Source organism: Ictidomys tridecemlineatus, chromosome 7 (genome assembly GCF_052094955.1).
Source record: "Ictidomys tridecemlineatus isolate mIctTri1 chromosome 7, mIctTri1.hap1, whole genome shotgun sequence".
NCBI lineage: Eukaryota > Metazoa > Chordata > Mammalia > Rodentia > Sciuridae > Ictidomys > Ictidomys tridecemlineatus.
This window is the reverse complement of record NC_135483.1, coordinates 102,007,858-102,033,573: the sequence shown is the minus strand read 5'-3', so window position 1 is coordinate 102,033,573 and position 25,716 is coordinate 102,007,858. Positions and strand designations below refer to the sequence as shown.

The 25,716-nt window shown below is 37.6% G+C and overlaps 1 protein-coding gene and 1 pseudogene across 2 annotated transcripts in view; both read right to left on the bottom strand.

The window, feature by feature from the left end:
* The window catches only part of Cntnap5 (contactin associated protein family member 5), a 790,097-nt gene that overhangs the window by 518,521 nt on the left and 245,860 nt on the right, over nt 1-25,716 (bottom strand). The window lies entirely within an intron of this gene.
* Nucleotides 12,543-14,582, bottom strand: LOC101961185 (nucleic acid dioxygenase ALKBH1-like; annotated as a pseudogene).

Below are 25,716 nucleotides of genomic sequence, written 5' to 3'. Positions count from 1 at the left end.
AAGTGAGGGAAGGCCATGTGAGGAGACAGGGACAAGATAGTCATCTTCAATAGAAGAAGCAGCCCTTACCAGAAAGTGCATGTTTTCGCACGCTAATCTTAGACTTCTAGCCAATACAAGCAGAGAAAATAAATTTCTGCAGTTTGAGCCACTGTTATGGTTTAGATATGAGGTATCCCCCCCACCAAGCTCATTTTCAGAGGCAAAATGATTAGATTATGACAGGTAGATCCTAATTGGTGGATTAATTCATTGACTGATTAACTGGTCAATACCTGCAGGCAGGTAGGGTGTGGCTAGAGGAAGTAGGTCACTGGAGGTGTAATTTGAGGATTTATATTTTGTTTCTGTTGAATGTAACTCTCTTGCTCTCTGCTTCCTGTTGCTAAGTCCTGATCTACTTTCCGGTATCATGTCCTCTTGCTATGCATGATCATCTGCTTCACCTGGGGCATAGAGCTATGGAGTCAGCTAACCTGAAACTGTGGGCCCCAAATCAACTTTTTCTCCTCTAATTGTTCTTGTCAGATTTTTTTTTGGTCACAGTAACAAACAAACAAAAAAAAACAACCCTGATTAAAATAACCACCCACTCCATGGTATGTCTTATCACTGCACAAGCTAAGGCAGGTAGCAAAAAAAAAAATGATAGTGTATTAGAGATACAGCCTGAAGGGGAAAAAAAAGAAGGTGAAGTCTAAGAAGCAAAGGGTTCCCTTCTCATCAGCAAATGAAGGCCAGGTCCGCTGAAGAGACACTTAGGGAACTAAAGTAATAAGACTTGATGTCTCCTTGCATTATCAGAGGAATAAAGTACTCAGTGGTTGTTGATTTCCTTTCTAACTATTAAAGACAGATGCTGAGTTTTATTTACATATCTTGTCTACCTTTTATACATAATTTTAAGAATGAAAGAAATTGGCAAGGAGTGGCATTATTCCTCAGATCACACTTACACTTACTTGCCCAAGGACAAGGGGCTAGTAAGTGCAAGAATTGAAGCATAAGTCTGTCTCTGTCCGCCACACTCCTGTCAACCTCAAATTCAATGGTGAATGTGGTTAACTATGCAATGAAACTCTACTTATCCATAGCTCTAAAAGATAGCTCTTTTTATGACATTTGACACTGTCCTTGAAATCATCTCTATTTTTCTTAATGAAAGTTTCCATAAATCCCATGGGGCCTTTGACAACCTTCTAATGGGAACATTGTTTGGAAAGATCTAAAAATACAAAGTGAACAAAAGACAGAGAGAGAGAGAGAGAGAGAGAGAGAGAGAGAGAGAGAGAGAGAGAGAGAGAGAGAGAGCGCTCTTCTTGAAAGAGTCATTAGGGAAATTGATGAGGCCTGTTTTCTTTTCTTACTCTCTCCAAGGGCTGTTAAGGGCAGGGTTGGGTACAGTAAAGGGGACATTGGAGGAAGGGGGGATATTAAACTACAATGAGAAGTTATGATTCTAGCCAACCTTGAATTTCCTTTGAATGAGATGTAGACATAAAAATTATTATTAATAAAGGAGAAAGTTTACCAGCTCACTAGGTAAACTTTTGCACTTTTTCTTTCTCTGCACAGAACTTTCTTTCTCCCTTCTTCCCTGACCACCATAGCACACAGACACCCACTCACAAGTATGCATGCATGTGTACACACACACACACACACACACACACACACACACACACACACACTCATGAGCCCATGCCTCCATTTATAATCTAACTAAGGACTCTTGACATGCAACCTTTCTTTTCTGACATTAATACCAACACAGGGTTCTGGAAACCACCTTGAACATCAGACTTAGTTATTGATGGTTGAAATAGAAATCTACAGTTTCAACAAGCCCCTCAGGAGATACTTCCACATAAACTAATATTTCATTTGAGAACAACCTGACTACCTGATAGTCATGCTCATGGAAGGTAAGAGATAAAAATTTTGTAGAGCAGGCAGACTGTTTAAGCTACCCACCTTCCCTTTATAATATAAAAAGCACACACTTGTTGATTAATCCAGTGATACCCTTGATCTTCTGCTTGCAAGACTGTTCTAGGTATGTTGGATAAGTCCTTGGAATGAAAAAGATCTACTGCCTGGTGGAATGGTATTCTGTGGGTTCTATTAAGAGTCTTTTTGTCTTTCATATCTTATTTATCTTGCTGGGAAACTTAGATCACAAAGAGGGCTGGGGGCACAGCCCTAATGGACATCCATTGCAGAATAGCTGGCCCTGCCACAGCTCTGTCCTGACAAAGGCCCCAGGTTTTCATCACATGGAATCTGAGATTCAGCCCTTGCTCTGGCATGGTCAGGTGGGGGCTGTAAGCCATTACTTAAACTCCCTGTTCTTCATGTTCCCTCTGCCTGTATTACTTTGGAAAAATATTTAACTTTCCTACTCTGCAGGTGTCTATGATGTTGAAATTATGAACACAGAGATGACTCTTTTAAGTTTAATTAACATGGATTTGACAAGTAGATGTTCCCTAGCATCATGCCGTCTCCCACTCCTGCTAGGACTCCTCTATCAGCTTCTCCCCACAATTAGGCTAATCCTTCTTTACTGAGTATCTGTAGTATATGTCAGACTCTATAAGTAAATATTATCATTTAATTTCCACCACCACCCTTTATAGATTCCATTACAATTCACATTTTATAGATAAGGAACCTAGCTCTGGAAATGGAAACACCTGAACTTTTGCAGCACAAGAAGTGTATGGTCCATGGGAATTTGAAGCCAATTCAGTCTAATCCACAGATACATGTTCTTTCTCTCTTTCCCAAAGCCTCTGTTTTCAAATTCTACAAGTCTACAAGACTATTTTTAAGTACAATCTGTATTACGTTTGCCAATTTTATGTTTATATATGTATGGGTTCATTTTTTAATTCCAAAAGCAGTAAAACAGCTGATACTTCATTTAGAAGATAAATCTATAGGTCAAGAGGTAACTTTTCTCTCCTTGATTTAGCTTAACTTCTTATTTTATAACTCAAACAAACTGATCCTGTTCTTTTCATTTTGTAACCTTTTAAGCCTGTTTAAATAGTCTGTGGCTTAAATCTCCTATGCTTTAATTTTCGATTAATTTGGTTTGAGCCTTTTGGTAATTCAGCTTGTTACATAAAATAGTCAATAAAATTCCTAGCACATCTGGTTTAATTTTAGCTTGCAACATTGGGATTGGCTGTCTGTAACCAAAGGAAATGGAAACTGAATAAATTTATTCTTCTATGTAAGCAGGTAGTAGAATAATGTTAGGAAATAGGGTGGAGACTGGGGAAAGGCTTAAGAGTAAAGTTGAAGCTATGGATAAGTGTTCTAAATTGGCACTGCGGGTATACGCTATTACAATTAACACTGGTCTCTATACAATAAAGCATGAAGCTCTTTTTATATTTATTTATTTATTTATTTATTTATTTACTTTTTGAGTTTTTGAAACAGAGTTTCACTAAGTTTTCCAGGTTAGCCTCAAATTTGCAATCCTCCTGCCTCAGCCTCTTGACTAGCTGGGGTTACAGGGATGCATTATCATACCTGGCTCTGATTTTCCTTTTTAAAAAACCCTTCCAATATTGGCAACAAAGAGTATTTTTCATGCAGCAAAGGGACATTTGTGTAAGCCCAACATTTATCCCTTGAAATTTACCTTGCTGATGGGAATAACTTGCTAAAGAGTTATGCACCATTAACATTATCGCCAAGTGCACACTCTTTGTCTTTTCCAATTCCCTGAAGCACAGTGAACTTGGGACTGAAATGTACACAACAGTATTTCTCTTACTTTAAAGTCCTTACAAATTACAAATTGCCTGGCAACTTGGTCATACGTTGCAGGTTCTGACTCAGCAGGCCTGGGGTGGTACTTGAAATTCAGCATTTCTCACTAGCTCCCAGTCAGATTTTGGAGAAGACTGCTAAAGTGATGAAGTACTGAGGGGGAATGAAAGCATTAAGTGTCAATAACCATCAGTCTCAGTGCTGAAACATCATGTGTAGCCCCATGGTGGGATTAGTGTCTTTACAAAACAGAAAAACACACAATCTCTTTCTTTCCCTGCACCATGCATGCAGGTACCAGGGAAAGGTCATGTGAAAGCATCATTTGGAAAAAGGGTACTCACCAAGCCCCTGACCATGCTGTACCCTCATTTCAGAATTCCAACCTCCAGAAACATGAGAAACAAATGTCAAGCTGTTGTTATTACTATCAATACTTTTGGTGGTATACTAGTGAGAATTGAACCCAGGGGCACTCTACCATGGAGATATACCCTCAGCCCTTTTTAAACATTTTATTTTGAGACAGGGTCTTGCTAAGTTTCCCTGAATGGTCTCAAACTTGCAATCCTCCTGCTTTAGCCTCCTGAGTGGTAGGATTACAGGCATCCACTACCACATCTGGCTATGATTGCTCTTTGGTATCCATTAGGATATTGTACTCAAGGGATGCCTTTGAAGTTCCCAAATCTATGACTACTCCAGTCTCTTATATAAAGTAACATTATATTTCTATATAACCTTTGTGCATCCTCCCAAATACTTTAAATTATCTTTGGATTACTAATAATACTACATAGGCTTTAAATGCTATATAAAATTTTTATACTGTATTGCTTATAAAATTGTGACAAGAAAAAAATAAGTGTAATGTTCAATAGAGATAATTTTTAAAAAATTTAAATTGTATTGGGATTGAACCCAGGGGCACTTTACCACTGAACTACATTCCTAGCCCTTTTTACTTGTTTTAACTTTGAAATGGAGTTTCACTAATTTACTTAGGGCCTCACTAAATTGCTGATGATGGCCTCAAGATTGTGATCATCCTGCTTCAGCCTCTTTTTTTTTTTTTTTTCTGAAATGGAAACACCTGAACTTTTGCAGCACAAGAAGTGTATGTAACATTTTGATCTTCATTTGGTAAAATCCACAGACATGGAACCCATAGTCAAGGAGAACCAATTGTATAGGAAATTAATAATATGCCGTAAGGGACATAAGCATAAAGATGTCTTATTTTTTTTTCTCCATCAAAAAGTCATATGTTTAAGAAAAACAATGTTTGGTGTGTTTTACTTTCAGTTCTCCTAAGTCCCAAACTGAAAGCTGAGAAGTCCAAGGTCAGGCACCCACATTTGACAGGAGTCATCCTACGGTATAAGGCAGAAGGACACAAGAGCATGAGAAAGAGGGGGTGGGTGGAAAGAGAGAGACAGAGACAGAGACAGAGACTAACTGACTGACTTATCCTTTCATCTGGAGCCTACTCCCAGGATAACTGAGATAACCCACCCACTCCTCCCATCACATCATGAATCTGTTCATAGGGTCAGATCTCTCATGCCATAATCACCTCTTTGCTTCTTAAAGGTCTTACCTCTCAACACTGTTTCTAACATATGAACTTGGGATGAGGCACAGGGGAAAGAGGCACATACCAACCATAGCTGGCTCAAGTGAGAAACATGACTGGCCCTTCCTAAACAATACCAGTTTCCTCTCTGGGTTTCTTGTAACTACTCTTATCTCTCTGCAATTAATTCTCAGCAGTGCATCCAGAAGATTATTTTTAAAGAAGGTGGCTGATGGTGGTGTTCCCCACTGAGGATCCTTTGGCAGCTTTCCAGTGATCTCAGAACATTAAGTGGCCAATTATGTACCATTACTATCAGAAGGCTAGGGCTCTGAGCCCCTCCTACCTGACTCCTCTAACCTTCTGGAGTTCTGAGGGGCTCCTCTTGCTTCAGAGGTCTCACACAATCTTCTCCCTTCATGCACCTGCTTTTGCCCATTTCTCCTGGTGGTGATTTCTTGTTTTGTATCTGATGTCAGAATCAAGGTTATTGCTTCAAAGAACTCCTTGGTCCTCCAGTTTTGGTCAAGTGCTCAAATGATGAATTTTCAGTTCACAAAGAATACCTCCTTTTCTAGAATAGTAACATTTTCTAATAATCTGCTTAATTATTTTCTTAATCATTCCCATTGCTAAAGCATGCAATTTGTAAAATCAAAGCCCTTGTCTAACTGGTTCACTATTTATCCCCAGCACCAAACATAGTTCCTGGCACAAATAAATGCATGATTATGACGATGATCCAGAAGTGTGAGTTAGGTCATGCCTCACTGTGTCAAAATAATTGGGCTCTAAGAAGATGCCCTTTCAATAGTTCTCAGTTCTTTCCAGTAACCTACAGTTTTAATGCCATGAATAGCTGGAATCCACAGTCTACTTTAATGTGTTCATGTTTTATGGAAACAGACAGAAGTAGAAATTTTGGCAATTGTTTGTTTCTAAATTGAACACCTGTCTTAATTGTTATGAGCTACATCAACAGCTGCTTCTAGCCTCAGAGGAAGGGTCAGACATTTCTATGGCTGTTGCCATGGGTAAGCTGCTGTTTCATCTGCTATAAACATCTGCACAAGAGTTTGCAAAGTGGAATCATCTATTTTTAAAAATCACCATTTAGAAAATATGCCATGACTGACTCGGTAGATTTACTTGTACGTTTTCCTTAATACTCTGGTTATGTGTCCACGTGGGTCCTTCCCTGCTGCGTGGGCTCCAAGAGATGAAATTTGTCTCTACCTCCCTCGTCCTTAATAAAGAATACTTCATGTTTTAGACAAAAAGAAAAAAAACTCCCAAATAGTCACCAGAAGGAGAGAGGCTGTTGTCACAAAACTGTGCAAGCTGGTAGAAAATGTAATTCCTGGTGACCTGCAGTCAAATACAAGACAGATTAGATGAGGGCAGAGTGAAAGGTAGGTAGTTATCTGGACATTCATGTGGGCAAAGATCAAAAAATTATAGCCAGAATACAAACAACAAAGAGAATGCAATTTCTAGGAAGATATAAGGAACAATAGAAGGATGAACTCCAGGTCAAAGATATGAAAAATAGACATATAGCATACAGGAAAAAAAAGAGCCAATATTAGAGTAACTACTTTATAAACTAAGTATACCTTAAAATATGCTCAGCTCACTCAGTTCAAGAATGATTTTGACAGAGAATCCAAATCTACAGATGGAGAAGAAAATAGGCACTTCAATGTAGAGTGCATTCATTCTTTCATTCATTCATGCATTCTTTGTCTATGCAATAGTCTGCTAAGACTGCCATAAAATATACAACTGACTAGGAAACCCAGTCAACTGTGATTATTTTATCACAGTTTTTGAGGCTTAAAGTCCAAGATCAAGATCCCAGATGATTTGGTTTCTGTTGAGGCTGATCTCCTTGCAGACTGCTGCCTTCTAGCTATCACCTCAAATGACATTTTCTATGTGTGTGCACCCCTATTGTATCTCACTCTTTTTATTAGATTAGACCCTCACTTTAAGACTTCATTTAAATTTAAGTATATCCCTAGATTTTTTATCTCCAAATATAGTCATATGGGAGTTTACATTAACTTGGGGGAACACAAGTCAATCCATAGTAGTCCACTTCAGTGAAATTTTTATTTAATGGCTCACCTATGGTGGGTTCCTTCCCCCAAATAATATGAAGTGGAATCCTTCAGGAGAACCCACAAATGAATCCCTAGAAAGATCATGATAAAATTACAATACAGAAGCCTCAAAAGTATCACCTCAGAGTCACCTCAGGCCTGAAAGAGTACTAAGTTCTTAGACAGGATGGAAATGGTCTGAATAGATTTCCTGAGACCAGGACGGTAGGATGCCCCAAATAAAGGGGATGTGGGTGCTTTCATGGAATAGTGTATGTATGGGTATCAAGCTGAACTAAATGTTGTAAACTAAGCTGAGTGTTTACCTCTATTAGAAAAGGTATAGAAGAAAAGAATGACTATTTTTTTTTCAAAAATATGAAAAATATTTATAACAGAAGAGCCAATAATACTGTACTAATGAATAACTCCTTCATTAACAATTACCCTTCATGTATGAGGAGAGGGCATGGGACTAAATAAAGTTGTGATGCGTAATAGTGTAATGTTAGTTTACAAACTGAAAAAGGCATGAAAGTTTAAGAGTTTTCTCAGTGCTACTCTTTATTTAGCAAGTACAGCTGTCCAATTTTGGGAGATTGCATACTGCCTCTGCAAAAAAATAAAAAATTAAAAATATAAAAATCACTATCACTTTCAAATGTTATATAGTTCATCATCCAAGAAAAAGAGTTAGTAGTTTCAGAAATTGCAGAACAATGTCCTTGTAAAACATGCAATGCCTAATCACATAATTGTTAAAACAAAAATTGGAGAAGAAACAAGGATGAACTTAGACATTGTAACTTCTACAAGGAGCTTATTTTCTTTAAAAATAATGTAATTAAAAAAACCTTTTCATTTAGATACTCCATATAAAGGTATTGGAGAATGTATCTACTTCTTTTTTATGCCCTTTTTTTTTGGTTCTAATTAGTTTGACATGACAGTAGAATGCACTTTGATGCATCACACATAAATGGAGTATAATTTCCCATTATTCTGGTTGTACATGATGTAGAATCACACCAGTCATGCAGTCATATATATATATATATACATGGGATAATAATTTCTAAAGCTGAAATACATCATGGCAAAACACCCTGGGTTACATGATTCCCGTAACTGGATCTGATGGGTAAATATATTTCCCCCCAATAGTTTTAGGTTACAACTTCTGCAGTCTCCCCTTTGAACCTCCAGTAGATTTTGTAGGACCAGCTGGAGACCTGACCCCTTAAAAAGCTACTGTTGGCCTCAGGCAAGACCTAAGTCCCTGCAGCCTGCGGGGCATTGCAGGAACACAAAGGAATGGAACAGTTCCCCCTGTACTTGTTTCCTTAAACTGGCTGTCCTCGGGTTATACTGCAAACTCCTGAATGTGGCTTCCCAGCTCTTCTGTCTCCACTGCCTGCCCATCATGCTGTCCCATGCTGCCATCTCTATGGCCAGCACTGAGTCCTGGTGACATTGCTTCATTACACTAGGATTTCTGTTCTCTTCTTCCTTTAAGCTTACTCTCCTCAGCTTTATAACGGGAACCACACTCCTCCTCTTTCATCTTCACATGGCTCTTTTGAATCCACTTTAAAAGCAGCTTCTCCCCAGCCGACTCAGAGAGGTGACTCTACTATGGGTTTTCACAAAACTTCTCAACATTTATCAGAATTATTTTTCAACCTTGGTATTTTGTATCTTTGTGATTATTGGGATGTTTGGACTCCATGGTAGTATTTGAAGAATAAAAATAAGACATTCTGCATGCACTAAAGTTAAGAGGAAATAGTTTGAAAGCTAGGGAAATCAAAGACAGGTGTACACCTAAGTCATGAGTTGGCTTCCTCAATCCTAAGAGAGAGTTGAAATTAGTATTAAATTGTGGATGAGAAAATGGTTTTGCAAAGAAAAATTTATTTTCAATAGTGTGACCCAGAGATTTAAATATTACCAGATATTATGTGTGTCTCTTAAATTTCCCAGCCACACTGAAATTAGATGAAGTCATCAAACTAGTTGTAGCAAGAAGACACAGTGGGCATGTGGGGTGACACTTAAAGACCAACATGATGGAAAGTCATTTCAACTCATCCTTCCTGTCACCATAATCTCAGAGAACATGCATTCCACATGGCCAAAATTTAAGATGAAGGAAGAGAACCTCATTCTCATTATGGTTTGAATCTGGAGTGTCCTCCAAGACTCATGTGTTGAAGGCTTGGATCCTGAGGACTCTGACATCACCAGTGAATAAGCCCACGGATAGATGAATGGACTACCGGGCGGAGGTGGAACCCATAGGCAGGTGGGCCACCATTGGAGGAAATGGGTCCCCTGAGGTATGTCCTTTGGAAGTAGATCTTGTCTGGGGACCATTCCTCTGAATCTCTCTCTTCCCAGATGCCATGAGCTGAGCAGATTTCCTCTACCGTGCACTTCTGCCAGGGTGCTCTGCTTCTCCTCAGTGCAGAAGCAAAGGAGCAGCCGACCCTGGACAGGAACCTCTGACACTGTGAGCCAAAATAGAAGCCTTTGGCAAAATTCCAAATTCCAACTATAGCAGAGGCACTGTCTCCTGCCACTGTCTCTTCGTCTCCAAAAGAATGGGGATGTCTATTGCACCTATTTGTTCCTGTTCTGCATTCAAATTTTGGATATATATGTATATATCGGTATGGAGAGAGGGGTGTTGAGAAGAGGATATCAGTTCAGTTTCTTTATTGACTGAGTTATGTTTTGTATTCAAGATCTTTGTCCCAAGAGAGGCCACATCTACATTTATGGAAATGACCATGTGGCTGGACTTGGAAATAGATGTAATATTACATGGGACTTTGGAATGCCTTCCAAAAATATGAATCACAAATCAATGGTGAGCCATGTCCCATGAGAGGAGAGACAGGAGCATGCACATGTGCATGTATGTGGAATGGGAGCAACTGTTTGGTGACAGAAGGGGAGGGTGGCAAAGGCAGTTCTCACTAACCATTTCATGTCTTCCCTTGTTCTCAGCCTTGAATCCAGCTCTGCACAGTGCAGCATTGGGTTTAGCTTCTGGGCCACTGATAGCCCAGAAGCTACACCCAAAACATCCTATTTTGTTCCCTCTGCCATTGTACCTTTGTAGGTGCTTGTTCTAAATGGAGTGGTAAAAGATGGCAGATGGCCATCCATTCATATCTGAGTGGACTTTGTGGCATTAAGCCCCTGAGATTTCAAGGGTGTTAGGGCTGGGGATTTGGCTCAGTGGCAAAGAGCTTACCTAGCATGTCTGAGACCCTGGGTTTGATACACAGCATCAAAAAATATAAAATAAATAATTCAATGATTTCAAGGATGTGTCTTCTATTGTGGGAAGCTGACATTAATTACCTTGATAAAAGCAAAAACAAAACAAAACACCTCTCACCGGCATTCTAATCCTTTGAATTACAATGTATATGACATGCACAAAACTGGTAAAGCATACACGAAGAAAAAAAAAAGACCAAAATATTAACAGAAGGGAATGATATACTGTCTAGCTATCTATATATCTATATGTGCAGATATATCCTGAGCTTTACTGCTGAAATACACTTCCAACCCCAAGATTTTTTTTAATATACAAATATAATATACTAAACAGAGGAGAAGCATCTACAAACTTCTGTTATTTTTAATTGCCTACAGAATGCCTTTAATTGCTCATTTCTTGCAGATGATTACCACCTTGACTAAGGCTGGGGAAAAAATCAATCAAAGTCAAAATGGTAGTAACCACTGACATACAGACAATCAGAAGGAAAATTAACTCATTTCTGAAATAATAATGTGCTTTACAAAAAGTTAAACGCCAAAGCTGTATTATATGTTCAGGTGTATGAGGCCAAAAATTTTTAAAGATTTTATAAGAATGTTTATTTATTAAATAATAATGTTATTCCACTGGTGAGCCTTTTAAGATTAAGAAATACAACCAATTTTAATAACAAAATTATTTCCAAGAATAATAAAAATAACAATTAATATATTTAAATTTTTGAAAAGCTTGGAATGGTATATTTGAACATTTAAGCAAAATTACTATTCCTGTAGAGCTTCTGAGCTCTACGTCACAGGATCCATTCTACATAAGTGACTCTCCTCCGGAATACGGCCTTTGAAAAACATCTTTCTCAATGAAAAGTATGTTGAAATGAACTCCAGAGCTTTGATTCATGGGGGTAGGTATGACGTGGGTACCATGGGAAGTTCCACTTTCTAGTTTTATATAAAGCTTGATAGCATTTCTAAGTATCAAATACAATCAAGGGCTCATTACAACAACTCAAATACATGAGACATGTAGTCCCTTACAGATTGGAGCAACAGTATTAATAAACTTATTTTTTTTATTACAGGAAAATATTTTTATTACAGGAAAATAAGATTTAAGCTTGTCAACAAAACCTATAAACTCTAGAGGGATTTTGGCCTCTGTCTATCTCTTTATCTTCTTCTTACATCCCTCTGGTTCTTTTTTTTTTTTTTTTAAACCAAGTGAGTTTATTCATGGAGAAAACAGTAACAGAACACCTTTGGGACATTTTTAGTTCAATAATTAAAACTGCATTAAAAAGCCAACGGGAGAGTTTGGAGACAGAAAAGATGTGGAGAAACTACTGTTCCCCTTTTGTTTGGTTTACATATATTTGTCTTCTAGGCAAAACTGATGGCTATGATTAATTTCTTTTCTAGGGGACAATCCAGTTCTATGGTTATCCGTACATGCAATTCCTCTGTGAGAGCCAGTGAAGATGGCAGAAGAGATCAAAGACTTCAGTGATGACTGGGGCAGTGGTGCTATATTTTCCAGTAGTAAAATCTGAGGTATTTAGATTCCACAGATCTGTAAACTTACTTCCACCTCCCTCAAGGTAACCGTAGAGACTGAGAATGCTGTGTGGACCATCATACCTCTTTCGTATCCACACACATCACTGCTGACATCTCACTAGGATTAGACTGTGTCTGAGCAAAGTGAAGGCAGTTTACTCTTTAAGATGGCTTTCAAGGCAACAGTGTGATTATGATGAGTCCTTCCCTGTCTGTTTTTGTTTGTCCTGGTGCTAGAGTCCGTGGTAATATAAGACCTGTCTCCATGTCTCAGCTGTTAGGGTGCAACCTGGCCCGTTTTACTTGGCTATTCTGGTCATCCAGATGGCAGGAACCTTCTATGGTGATGTCTCTTTTTTTCTCCTCCACAGGTTCCAAAGGGAAGTCCTGGTCTGTGGCTAATACCTGTTGGTGTTAACATGACTATGTTAACATGAGCAGTTTTCAAGTAGCTGGCACATACCTGCCAGTCCTCCACAGAACAGGGCTCTACCAGTGAATCTCTGGGGAGGACACCTGGGAGAGGTGTCTCCAGGCAGTGAGGTAGGCCTTCTCCCTCAGGATGTGGAAGAACTCCAGGGACTGCATGGTTCAACAGGCGGCTGAAACCTGACATCACCATAATGTCACCACTGTGCATAAACATGGCTGTGGGGGCCTCATCTCTTTTGAGGCCACCTAGAAGAAAGATGGCAGATTGTCCAAAGCTAAATGACAACAGGGGTTTGGAGTGATCTAGTTCAGATCTGTCTACATGGATTCCTAATGTGGAATCTAAGCGGTAGTAATTCAGGATACCGGCTTCAGCTTGGAAACCCTGAAATCCACAGGCAGAGGCTACTTGCTCTGAGAGGAAAGCCAGGTCAGAAGGGAAAGGTGTGTAATGATTTGCTGAGTATTTCTCTTTGGTTAGAACTTCTGTTTTTAATTTTCTCTTCTTCTATTGAACTTACTGTCCCAGTTATAATGGTAGCCTAGGGTTACCCAGCACAATTTCTATTGTAGACTTCCGGGTCTCAGTTTATTCACTTCTTTATACCTCAGGAACTCTTTGCTCTGTTCCCACAGATCCTGGGTCTCTTCTTTAGTCATGTGTTTGTCCACATTAGGTTTCTGGGAGTATAACTTTAGGCACTGCTTTACCCAGTGCCACTGGTACCCTGGGAGGAATGGGTTTGAGATAAAAATAAATCCGGGATAGCCTTCAAGTCCATAGGCTGGCCACTTGCTGACTGGCTGAAGTCCTGCTCTATGTGCATCGTGCTCACTCATTGAGGACACACTTAACTGAGATCTGACGACCTTATGGGCAAAAGGACCCGTGCCGTGGGCTGCGTGGGCCGCCGAGAAGTCGATGACCCCTCCCAGGTCTGTGGTCCCGGGTCGGCTTTGTAGGTAGAAGCAGAAAAGTTTTCAAAAAGCGTCCTCCCCAGGTTCTGTCACCAGCGATGCCACAGAACCCACGACCGCCACCATCTTCCCCGTCTCGCTCCCTGACCGCTCTCTCTGGTTCTTATTCTACTTTCAAATAGCAGGCACCAGCTTTCTTCCAGTTCATCAAACAAACAACATGCTGAGCTTTATCCTGCCTCAGGACTTTTGTACTTGCTCTTTTGTTGTTCCCTTTGCCTGGATTGGTTTTCCTCTGATACTAAAGAGACTGTGCTCTTCTTAGAATGATGCCTCAGTCCACATCTCACCTTTTCATGGATCTCCCAGACCACTTAATCTACATCTAATTTCAGCCCACACATTATTTAAAATTACCTGCCTTACTTTATAACCCTTATCGTTACCCAAAATTGTCCTATTATTTCATTCACTTATTGCCATTGCACTTATCTATTGTGCCCGTAGCCCTGTTTCTGTGGATCAGCAGAGTATCCAACATGTGGACAAAAAGATATCATTAAATGTTTTTGAGTGACTATCCCACATAGAATAATAACACAACTGCTGGTGTCTGCTACAAAAGTGTAATTTAAATGCAATGAGAGAATTCATATCAGGGACAGATAAAGTTTTCGCCACTTTGATCACAGACACTGTATGCCTATCCTGCCACACCTCCTCCAGCCCCATGCAACAACTAACTTTACAACTGTCTCTCTGTCTCTCCAACACCCATGGTTTTTCCTAACCTGAGGACTGTGTCTATGCTGCTCTCTGTTGACTTTCTCTCTTGTCTCCACCTTCAAATTACCCTGCTTCCCAGACTCAGATGAACTGTCTGACTCCTGTGAAATCTGCTCCATGCAAATCTACTTTCCAACAAATAGAATCACCCTCTGCACTCACTGCCCTCAAGACTCTGTTAGAACAATTGTACAAGATTATGGTAATTATCTCCATGTATGCATTTCAGCCACAGAGTTCTATAAGGACAAAGTCTGTGTCCTCTTTACCTTGGTAAGTACAATATTATGTATAATGCCTCAAACATGCCAAAGACCCCACAACTGCCTTTGATTTAAAAATGCGATTGACTGAACAAAAAAAAATAGAATTATTCTCAAATAATTTTCACAAGTACCATTCACATAATTTGCTGAACATTATCTTCCTACAAAGTCTTATTGCTATTCTTTTAGTTATTTAAAACCTATTAAATTTTTTCTTAAATTATGCATTGGATTTTTATTACTATTATTCCCTGATATTCAGAGAGCACCTTTTCAAAAGACTTCAACACATTTAGTTTAAAATGTTTTATATTATAGGATTCAGAAGTTCCACTACTTGGAATCTATCCTAACAAAACGATCAGGATTACAGGTTGAGGGGGCCTATTTAACACTGATTACAATCAAGGAAATGGGCAATATCCTTAATGCTCTGCCTTAGCGGAAAGATGATTTCACCTTTGTGTTCCATAGGAACTATTATTTGTAGGCATGAAGAAAATTTTTAAATATTTTATAAGAATGTTTATTTACTAAATAATAATTGAATTCTATTGGTAGGCCTTTTAAAATTAAGAAATATAACCAATTTTAATAAGAAAATTATTACTAAAGTAACAAAAATAACAATATATTTAATTTTTGAAAAGCTTGGTAAGGTTTATTTGAACATTTAAGCAAAATAACTATTCCTGTTTCCTATTTATTGCTTTAATTAGTGTTTATTTTCTTTTCTATGGCACTTCTTTATTACATTTGTTGGAAAAATTCATTTTTCAATATATTCATATTATTTTTAAAAATACTTTCTATAGTTTCTTATAAGTTATAGTTTATAACACATTTTGTAAATAATTGACTTATTCAGTTGAATCTTCTCTATAGACCATAATATTTTTAATTTTGAAACTAATTTTCTAAAGTGCTAAGATTTCTGACACATTCAAAGCAAATGCACTAGACTGAGGACATTCTTAATCCTAACATTTTTGTATAGCTTTCAAAATTATCTAAGTCCAAATATTTCACATCTGAAGTCTTTTTGCCTTTTTGACACAATTTTTCTCTCTCACTGATAAACATTTTTTTAGCGAGAGAGAGAGAGAGAGAGAGAGAGAGAGAGAGAGAGAGAGAGAGAGAATTTTAATATTTATTTTTTAGTTTTTGGTGGACACAACATCTTTGTTTGTATGTGGTGCTGAGGATCGAACCTGGGCTACATGCATGCCAGGGGAGCGCACTACCGCTTGAGCCACATCCCTAGTCCTGATAAATATTTTTACACCATAGAACTTGTCAAATAAATTGATTTTATGATTGCTTTGACTATTTTACTGGGTTTAGATTTATGTGAAATCATAGGAATTCTCAATTTTCTTCATTTCTGGTTCAGCATATGAATATCTAATTAAAAACAAGAGTTCCCTTAAGTTATTCTTCCCAGAAGTCAAGAGATTCTAACACACAATTATAGATTTTAAAAATTAAATTTGTATACATTGAAGTGTTCATCATATAATTTATTTAGTTCCTCCCTTGCTTTTGTTGGAATAATTTTCAATATGTTCCTTTTTATAGTTTTATTTTCAATGATTATAATTTTCTAAAAGCATTAAAAACTAAGGCTTTTTGGCTCAATATTTGTTGAATACTTTAAAAGAAAGAAATTTTGAAGAGTTTCAGAGATACTGGGAAATGTTCCCAATTTAATATTGAATGGGGAAAAAAGATAAAATTAAATAAAGCACCCTAAGAGAAAATTATATAAAACATGACTTTTTACTAGGCTAGCCTATATACATTGTTCCTACTGTAGCATGCTTGACAGCTGGGTTCATCTCCACATCAATAAGTCATCATTGGCCACCACACCACTGTGGTTGGCCATGTAAGAATTGTGTAATCATGGGCAGAGCTGGCACATCTTTGCCATTGGACAAAGTATGTGCATTGTTTATAATACCTATGTTAAGTTTAATTGCTATTTAAAATACTTTATTTTGATTCAATATTGAAAAGCATTGTTTACACATGGAAAATCAGCAGCCCAGATGATATTGTGATGGGCTCAGACACATAGATGTACCAAAGGAGGTTCCAGAGAGACAGGATCTGATTGTGGATGAGTTTCAGGACTATCTGATCCAATTTGTTTTGCATCTACTTTATTTTTATGTATGCATAAGAATGATGTGCAATAAAAAGTTCTGCGTATGTAATTTAAGAGAGCCATTTCGAAACATACAACATAAAAGTTCTAAGTGATAATAAACTATTGTGTTAGTGTGTATTTGGAAGCATATTCTTTTTCTTATTAGGATATAATTGTAAGTCTTAGAATCACTACTATTTAATTAGACTTAATATACATAAATATATACCCTAGAAGAAAATATCTTAAAATGTTAATATTGCTAATTGCTGACCTATAGAAATACAAATGCTTATAACTTAAATTTACTCTCTGTCCTTTCCAAATGAAGAAAGTATGCATAATTACTTATACAGATATAAAATATATGCACAATTTGTTACACTATTATAACATAACTTTACTATATTACTATTAATTGCCAGTATTTATAATAGTATTATAATAGCAAAGTCATGTACTTGTTTTTATTACTGAGTGAAAAAGTATAAGGCATATATATATATATATATATATATATATATATATATATATAATACTTATATAATTAATATAAATGGAAAAGAAAAGTGCCAAATGTTAATAGTATTTACAATGATAATGATGTGATAGAATTATAGATTTGTACTCCCATTTCCTTTTTACCTATTTTTCAATAATAATAAGAATGTATATACATACTTATATACACTATATCTATATACCTATTTATATGCAGATAGAATTTTTATTATACCAATGAACAGAAAAACAACATCAGCCAAGTAAATACAATTTCTGACTTAATGCTTAAAATAATTTATGTCTTCATATACTTACATCATCTGTCCACAAGGCACCCACTCTTCTCATTGCAGCTAGTGTTTTACACACACAGGTCAAGTACCCCTTATCCAAAGTGCTTTAGACCAGTTTGTTTGGATTTGGAAATATTTGTATATGCATAATGAAATGTCACATGGATGGGACCAAAGTCTAAACATGCAATTCATTTATATTTCATGTACACCTTATATGCACATCCTGGAGATAATTTTACAAATGTCTTTAGTGTGCTTGCTTTTGACTTTGACCTCTCATATGAGGTCAGAATGGAATTTTGCATTGGTGGCATCCTGTCAGTGTTCAAAGAGTTTCAGATTTGGGAGCACTTCAGATTTTCTGGTAAGGGTTTCTCAACCTAAATCATTTTCTTTCCTATCCATAACTCTATTAGGGATTTCTATATATTCCTACTTTAGGGATAGGAGAACTGAAGCTTGTTGGGGCCGCAAAGGCCTCACTAATTCCTGTTGCTAATAAAGCAATAGAGCCAGAAAGAAGATGGGCTCCTTTCTGTTCAGGACCTTGTGACATGCATGGGTTCCTACCAACACCACCACAACCCACACTGATTGCAGCATGCCTATGGAGGGAATCACAGAAGGAACAATTTCCATTGTATAGAAAAAGAAACTGGGACAGAGAGGCCAAGAATCTTGTGGAAGACAGCAGAGCTGTTAAGAGAAAGTGTTGGTTCTAGAACCTGCCTAAACAAGGTGAAGACCTGAGAGCAATGGAAATTGAAATAGAGAGCCCAGATCACTTTCCAAATAGTCCTGGGAATAATAATATTCCACAGTGGAATATTATTTTTTTCTGAAATTTATGTTGCATCACTGGGTTCAATTTCAAAGATCCATGTACAGAATAGGTTCAGACAATGGATCTTTTATAACAGCTTTGCAGTCAAGTTGTGGACTGAATTGATTTCCTTTTCTTTTGGCAGATAAAGGTGGAATATAATTGTAGTAATAACTTATATAGTGATTTCCAAACTCAAAGCACCGAGGAAAACACATTAAAGAGCTCAATGCCTTTTGAATATTGCATTCTATTAGCTGTCGAGTTTCAGGGACTTGCTACAAGAGAGGAAGGCACATTGAATTGGACTTGATGAGTACTTTATCTTTTGATAGGCTGTCCTGAATGAGGCCAGGGTCCTCCTAATTTGGAATTCTTCTTCTCACAGCAATTCCAAGGGGTAGTATAGAGAGGCATGGCTATAAGTCTTCAAAATACTTGCAGACACCATCAGAAAAGCTCAATGGATATTTTAAAATTCATAGACAAAGAAATAGCTTGTTTCATGTAGAAATTTTGAACAGCAAATAATCCCATCAGCATAAAAATATATGCGTTTAAAATCTTTGTAGAGCAACTCAAAAACAGCACTATGGAGCAAAAGGATGTACATATTTGATATCTGTCTCTGCCCCGCCCCCCAGTACTGGAGAATTGAACCCAGAAACCCTCAACAACTGAACTACATTTAAATCCTGTTTGTTTTTTATTTTCTCACTAAATTGCCAAGGCTGGACTCAAACTTTTCGAACTTGTTATCCCCATGCCTCCTATATCACCACCCCAGGCCCTATTGGAATAACATGGTAAGACTGCTATTAAAGTCTACACCACAGGGGGCAGTGTTGCAGCATGCAAAGAGTAAACATAACTTGTCCAAACTCCAGATTCATCTTCTCATTAATCTCTTTGATTCTCAGTTTCTAAATCTGCAGAATGATGATGACAATGTATCTTTTTCATAGGGCTTTAGCAACATTTAAAGAGAATAAGGTACTTTGAATATCTGATCTACTGTCTAACCAAATAATGGAGATTCACAAATGGTAATTGGTTATAAATGTGTGGGTTTCTTTCTTTCTTTTTTAAGCTTAGTATTTACTTTAATTGATTGATTGATTGATTGATTGATTGATTGTGGTGCTGGGGATTGAACCCAGGACCTTATACATACTAGGCAAGTGCTATACCACTAAGGTATATCCTCAGCCCTGTGGATTTTATTTCTCTATATTGCTTCTAAAACCTAATGAAGTTTGTGTGCTTCAAGAAACAGGCACTTGTTTTTATATTATTAGGCCTGGTTACAAGTTTGTATTCACAAACTCATATTTTTTCATATCCCTGAAACACACTTCTTTAATTGTCTGGGTTTTAAGTAACGTGAAAACAATTTCAAATCTATGCTCACTCTTTAGAAGCTAAAAACTCCCAATACATTTACTCCTCTAGTAACTGCTAACAATATTTTGGTCCTGTATTTCATTAAAAACAATAATAATTTTTTTTTAAAAAAAAATCAGTTTAGTGAGTGTTAACTTTAGATTCTCAGCAGAAATTGAAGGTATCTATAATTAGTGAAGTAGTCTTCAGAGGATGAAAGAAAAAAGAAAAAAAAAACAGACATCTTTAAAGACTGAAAACCAGAACAATACACTAGATAAAATGCCAATGCCATATGGTGTTTTTATATAACTACAATGTCCTTGGATTAGTAGCTACATTTTCACCGTAGTAACCCTATATCAACAGGCTCAAACAATAGTTATTATTGTTAACCAGGAAATTGAATCATGAAATTGTAAAATCTTATGATTTAAAAGAGGACCCTAAGAAGTGTCACCACTCATCCAGTGCAGAATTTTCTCTTACTCCATTCAGGGCCTATATTCATCCATTTGTTGAAGGAATATTTATTGTTTACCATTTTTCAGCTCATATTCTTTTCTTTGGTGATATATCATCAAACTAGACACAGATTTTGGTGACCATAGAATTTACATCCAATTCAGGAAAGATGGACAAGATGGGTAAAAGCATAAATAAATAAATTTTGAGCAAGATAAAATTCCTATAAGGGAAGAGGATGGAAAATCACTTGGGAAGGCTAAGGGAAGAATTTTGGTTAAAATACTGGGGACCCATAGGTTCCATTTTTAATTATTATCTAAGTACCCTGAAAGATGTTAAATCAAAATAAATTGTTTCTTAGAATATACATGTTTTCCTTTAAAATGGGAGAAAACAGCCAGGCACAGGGTGTATGCCTATAATCCCAGTAATCCAAGGAGGTTGAAGCTGGAGGATCACAAGATATATCCTGGTTTGGGAAAGTCATCAAGTGCTTAGTGGTAGAGCACCCCTGGGTTCAATCCAAGCACCATGAAAAAAAATAAAATAGGAAAAAATAACCAAATAATAAAAAATTAATAAAATATTCTATGTACAAGGAAGTGTCAAATTGCTATGTGGTAGGTCTTATATCTGATGATTTCAATTCCCTAGGCTTAAGGCAGTGCCCAGTATAGGGAGTTGTCAATAAAAATCTGTTGACAAATGGATTGGCTTGATTTAGAATGAGAGTAAAACTGAAGAACATAGAAAGCTAATGAGGGACATCTCCAGAAAGCTGTGCTATCGGATGCTTAAATTTTAGCAGTGTGTCATTACTATAAATTACACAGTCCTTATGCCTTACTGAAATCATGACTTCTTTTCTGTCTTTTTTTTTGCTATTCAATATTCACTAAACATTTTAAAAATGTATAGTTGTAGCCCTAAAGTAAAACAGATATAGCTTTCTCTTTATTTTTTTTTCCTTAAACCTAAACTATTTTTTTTTTGTCTTTATGTCACTCAGAGAAATATTGCAGACCCACTAGCTCAGAGTTGATTGGGGAGTTTTTAGATTCTAGCCCCAAAGTACTATCTTATAATCTGCTGACAAATCAAAAGATGGGCACAGCAAAAGGACCAGAATCATATAAGAGTTATTCAGTCTGCAGATACATTTGCTGTTTATACTGGACATAGTTAATATATCCCTAGCATTAAATGGTTGTTCCAGTTTCTTTTTCTTTTAAATAGGGATGGTCTGATACATGCTTCTTTAAAAGCAGTGAATTGATGAGTTGTTCATCTTCATTATAAATTAAAGGGACAATGTAGGAAACAAGAAGCAACATAGGGCCCAAATTAGAAGAATTTGATTTTTTAAATTTACAAAACTAAAAATGTGCAAATCATTAATCATCCCTATTTACTCATACCCACATCCAGCATACTTGTTTAAATCATTGCATTTTGGGTTATCTACAGGCTACTTGCTCTCAGAAGGCAAAAACTATGAGCTCATTTCCCCCTTCTAACAGGGATAAGGAAACATGGAATATTGTGGGAAATCTAAAATGGTTAGCATAGTGCCTGGGATGACAAAATTACAGCTAATATTGCTGTTTTGTATTTCCTATCAAGATGATGCTATTGATCTGTTTGTGAGATGGAGCCAGGTCCTGGCTAATTTTTTGGTGAATATTTTGCACATGTGGGTGGAGGATCCCTCCCATGGGGCCAATCTCACACATCAGCGGGTGCTCTGGCTGGTCTAGAGAGAGGAAGAGCTAACTGGTCCCTGCAGGCATTAAACTCAGGCACTGAACTTGTGACCTGGACTTCATTACATGCCACCCAGTATGCCACTCAGCCAACAGAGTGGTGGTTGAAACTGAAGCTTTTACAGGCGTTACTTGGCCTGCCAAAAGAGAAGAGCTAACTGGAGTGGAGACTGTGAACCCCTGGGCAGGAAAATTTCTCCCAGGGGGAAGGAGCTGGAGTTGGAGATTGGGCATACTTTGTAGAAGAAGGGAGCAGTATTAGGGCCTTGCTCACAATGTGTGGGTCCCTGGACCAGTAACCCAGCATCACTAGGGGCTTTGGGCAAATGTAAAAACTCGGATCCGAACTCCAGTTCTACTAGTCAGGATTCTCTGTAATAAATTCCTGACTGGTTCGTATATACACATGAAATTTAATGGAAATCTCTGTAAAACGAATTCTTTTTTTAAAAAATGATTTTTAATTATTATTTTTTAAGGTGGACACAATATGTTTATTTTATTTTTATGTGGTGCTGAGGATCAAACCCAGTGCCTCACACCTGCCAGACAAGCACGCTACCACTTGAGCCACATCCCCAGCCCCTGCAAAATGAATTAAAACTTCAGCACACATTTAAATGGCCAGAAAGCCTTCAAAAATCCAGATGTCCAGGAACACTTCAGATAAAGTAAATCAGGATATCTGGAAGTGGAACCTGAATAGCTGTCATTTATGTGGTCGCTCAAGACATGCTAAGACTCTACAGTATTTGAAAACCACTGCTCTGGAATGTGACGGTGATAATGTTATTCCTGCTTTCAAAGTACGTGAGGTAGATGGAAAAAGCAGACTGTCTCTGATAAGGCATGAGTTGGTAGGAAATAAAAGAGATGCCAGCAGGAGTCACGCAGACGCAAGATGAATCCCAGAACACCAATTACTAACTCGATGGCCTCAGGGAAATTATTTAACCTCTCTGACTTTCGGTTTCCTCATAGGTAAAACTGAAGATTAAAAATACCTAGTTTGCCAACCTAGTTTGCCATAGTAAGATCAAAATTAAAGGCAATATGTATATAAAGCACCTGCCTTGTAGTGCTATGATCAACACATAATAAATATTGACTGAATAAAAACGTTATTACTAACAAGGTGTTTTATTTTTCAGGATAAAAGGGTATCTGAATAAGTTCTTAATAGAGACAAAACTCACTACATTCAATGATGTTCTGGAAAAGTGTCAATATCTAAACAGTTTCAATAAACTCTACATACCCAGCATTTCATTGATGAGCACATGGAAGGACAGAAAGTCCAGAACTGTAATTATTTTTTAAAAGAGAGAGAGAGAGAGAGAGAGAGAGAGAGAGAGAGAGAGAATTGTTTAATATTTATTTTTTTAGTTTTCGGTGGACATAACATCTTTGTTTGTATGTGGTGCTGAGGATCGAACCCGGGCCGCACTCATGTCAGGCGAGCGCACTACCGCTTGAGCCACATCCCCAGCCCAAGAACTGTAAATTTTGATGAAAGAAAATACACAAAAATTGGCCAGCAATTTTTAATGACTCTATAACCTTGTCTTATACTGTTTAATGCATGTGTTAGATAGCAGTTGTTAATTTTGCTTCTTTAGATAACTGTATGGAAAGAGAGCTCATCCATGTCCAGAAATTCCCATTGGTGCCAAGGAAGGGAAAAACTGCCAAAGTGACCATAGCTTAAGAGAGTAATTGTCTTGGGCACTGATTTGATAGTACACTGACTTTGATATTACAACAGTACCCGAGTAATACCAATCAACCTAGAGAATGCCACCTGGGATCCTAAAAACTAAAATTAGTCACAGTCCATGGTGGAAAGGGAAAACATACGTATACAGTTCAATAGATATTCCTACTCCAACACAAAAATTACTTTTAAAATAACAAAGTATTCTGAAAAACTACCCTATTTGAATATTCTGGTTTATTAAAAATAGGTGGTAAGGGCGGTATTTAAAATATTTAACAAATCCTTGTCAACCATTGGCTGGTATCACAGCCTGGGGAAATGTTTTTAGATAGGTCTTGGAGTCCCCTATTTTCCATTCTAGATGCCCAGTCCTGAGAAGATTCCAGATATCCTGGGGAAGGTCAGAATAGCCACAAAATTATGGAAACTGTTTGGAAAGCATAGGCATTTTATTACTGGGCAAGAATAATTTTTATATACATATGCAGCTACTATCACTTCATCCCCAATTTGAAGAAAAATGTAGTACAAATACTGGCTAGTCCAGAGGACAAACCCCCACTACAGTGTGAATGCTTGTGTCCCACTAACTATTCCTGTCTTGAAACTTAATCACCAATACACTACAAATAGGAAGTGTGACTTCAAGAGGTGATTAAACTGGGAGGGTTAGTATCCCCATAAACCAAGCCACAGAGAGCTCCTTCTCCTCTCCCACCATGTAAGAACACAGCTGGATAGCACCATCTGTGACCTAAAAAGTTCTCACTAGACCCCCAGTGTGCTGACGCCTTACTGTTGGACTTCTCAACCTCTAGAATTGTGAGAAATAAGTGAATCCATTGCAGGTCACCCAGTCTATGGTATCTTGTGAATGTGTTGCAGCTATTTTGTGATAGCAGCCTAGACAGATTAAGACTCCCTTTTCCATTCCCGAGAGGTCAAGCAAAGCTTCCCAGCAAAAATTAATATTGCCAAGACGGAGTATATACTTCCTGTTGTCTTTGGGATTGATTTTTGAAGTACTTGACAGAGGTCTGCATCCCTGCCTGGCTAACAAGAGCCCCAGGTATATCTGGGAGGATCTCTTTGCCTGCAATGCTGAAGGCCATGCCTCAGCAGGTACCAGAGCCAGATGACCTGTCTCTCCACTCCAGAGCTGGCCATGCCTCAACCTCCCTACAGCTTCATATTCCACTGTGAAGCATCCTGGGGCACACTTTCACAAAATAAAAAGGACTGGCAGCCTGCCATTAATATTGAGACAAAATTCTTTCCAGCGAATCCAAAACATCATTCCCTTCTACTAGTCCAAACCAAGACTCTGGCAGGTCTCCTTCAATTTATTGGGGGAACAAAGAGGAATTGCTCCTGCCAGGGCCAAACAAATCCTGGGAAGCTAGCTGAGAGAACAATTAAAGCTCTTGAAGTATCCAGAGAATGGTTTTCATGGTGACCTGAAAGCAGATTAGAAAGAAGGAGAACTGCATATCGAATGGGAGTCTAAGGATTAATCCCCAACTCATTAAGCACTCGGGTAGGAAATTTATTTAAAATCCTCTGATTTTCTATGCCTTTATCTACTAAAAAGAGGATGATAACGACATATTATTTTTCTCAATAGCAACTCTATCTACTCTAGAACATCACTTTTAGGTTTGAATCTCAGTCTCATTATGTATTCCCTTTGTGACTTTAGAAAAATTGTTCTTTCAAATTATCAGCTTTTTTACCCAGTGAAATGGGGAATTATAATTTAATCATAATTTTTTGTAACATCTACTTTTTATTTAATTGGATCAGTATTTGTTGTGCAGACTATACGTATAGGCATCTTTGTGTGCTCTGGGGATGCGAGAGAGAGAGAGAGAGAGAGAGAGA